Here is a 1,768-nt window from a genome sequence, read left to right as displayed (position 1 = left end):
TAGAATCGTTGTCAATTATGGCATACTTGGAAATCAACTGTAATGTCATGCAACTGAGCAAAACAAATGAAGTACTATTTTTATTTACAGTAAAATAAATATAATAATCTTATGTCATCAAAAATTATCAGAAAAATATTTGATGTAAAAATTTCACGGCATCAAAACTCCATTCAACATTTTAAAACATTATTAAGAAACAAATCTCTTACATATGGATTGGATGAGGTCTGATGTGTCCGTACACAACAGTTTCCTTTCAATCTTTCTTGTTAGTGCATCAAAGGGATCACTGTTCCACCATTTTGCTGCTTCAATTGAATACGCTGTGAATCCCGTCCAGTTGCCTCTTGTGCTGTTGTACTCCATCATCAAGTTCTTATTAAAAATACTAGTTAATATGTACTCGGTTTTTTCAAAGTGTGGCCCTTTGAATGTACAGCATGCTCTCACTTGGTAAAAGTCTTCATCTGTGAGAACTGAAACAAAAAGAAAGAAATGTACTGACGTTAAACATAATAATTCGAATTTAATATTTCACTGATTTGTTCAAACAGAAGACCTTTGCAGCTCACCTGGACTGAAAAGAGAGGCAGCCACAAACAGGATAAGCTTACGAGTGTACATGTTGCATGTGTGTTGTATGACGATTCAGGAAGATGACTTAATCTGCAGCATTTATATGTTCACCAAAACGAGGAAGCGAAAGCAGATAGGCTGATATAACAGTAAAACACTCAGTGGAAACTCCCTCTATCCATTACATTTATGACAATAACTGATAATGATTATGACTTTGCTCCTTTGTTTAGCTAGCTCTTGTTTGTGCACTAATACTAGATGAAGTGACTTCTGTGAACAATCAAACTGTTGTTTGACAATCAGAAACAGTAGAGAGATGTGGGAGCATTTTATGTTGAGACTGTAAAGAAGAATGTTTTGAACTGTAGATTAAATGTGCATAAATTATAAAGATTTGACATGTTGGTTAATTAAGTTCTGTTAGATTTTGTAAATGGATGATAAGCAGATGAAAAATTCATATAAAGAACCCGACTCTAGCAGCAAATGAATGTTTAGAGCTTAAAATAGATTACAGAATTCAGCCTACAGATATGCTTTCACTTTTATAACAGCTCTTGTGAAAAACATTACTGAAATTTTCTTGTCGGTAAAGTGAACTGTATAACAAAACCTCATATTCTGTCGCAAAAATAAGGCACCTAAATAATCTCTGCAACTATACAAACTTCTTAAAAACTATTTTCCAGAATGTTTTCACTTGTATTGGTTTATTTATATATTTTTTAAACTTAGTTTTCACATCTGTGTAAATAATAGTGTAGTAATTAATAATACTTATGAAGTGTGATGACTTACAATCAGGTAGACGTCTCAGCAACAATGTGTTTAATTCGTTTATGGATACATTCTTTTTTCTAGTCTGGTTTTTATTTTATTTCAGTTGAAAAAAACCCCACCATTAAGTCTTTTTTTCTCATTCTACTTGGCATAATGCACCTAATATGATTTTAGAGTTATGGATCATTAGTGAGGCATATTTCAGCGCTAGAATACCAGTAATGCAGACTTCAAGCTCACGCTAACGCTAAGAACCAAAAATGTGCTGCAGCGTGTCACATCTAAAAGTGTCGTGTGAAAAGTGCTGGTATCACCGTTCAGCTTTACTGCACAGTATTAATAGTATGAAAGAGTTTTATTATTGTTACGACCCCCTCTGCTAGGCGTCAGGGAGGGAGTAACATAC

General features: G+C 33.7%; 1 protein-coding gene across 1 annotated transcript in view; it reads right to left on the bottom strand.

Moving 5' to 3' along the window:
- Nucleotides 1–641, bottom strand: part of LOC102215767 (class II histocompatibility antigen, B-L beta chain-like) — a 2,970-nt gene extending 2,329 nt beyond the window's left edge. Inside the window, exons 1-2 of the mRNA XM_005742333.2 lie at nt 576–641; nt 213–479 (exon numbers count right to left, since the gene is read on the bottom strand). The gene's annotated coding sequence lies outside the window, so the exon portion shown is untranslated. The remainder of the gene's footprint in view (nt 1–212; nt 480–575) is intronic.
- Between the last annotated feature and the right edge of the window lie 1,127 nt (nt 642–1,768).

This window comes from Pundamilia nyererei, unplaced genomic scaffold, assembly GCF_000239375.1.
Source record: "Pundamilia nyererei isolate P.nyererei 1_Seehausen unplaced genomic scaffold, PunNye1.0 scaffold00119, whole genome shotgun sequence".
NCBI lineage: Eukaryota > Metazoa > Chordata > Actinopteri > Cichliformes > Cichlidae > Pundamilia > Pundamilia nyererei.
This window is presented reverse-complemented; position numbering and strand designations above follow the sequence as displayed.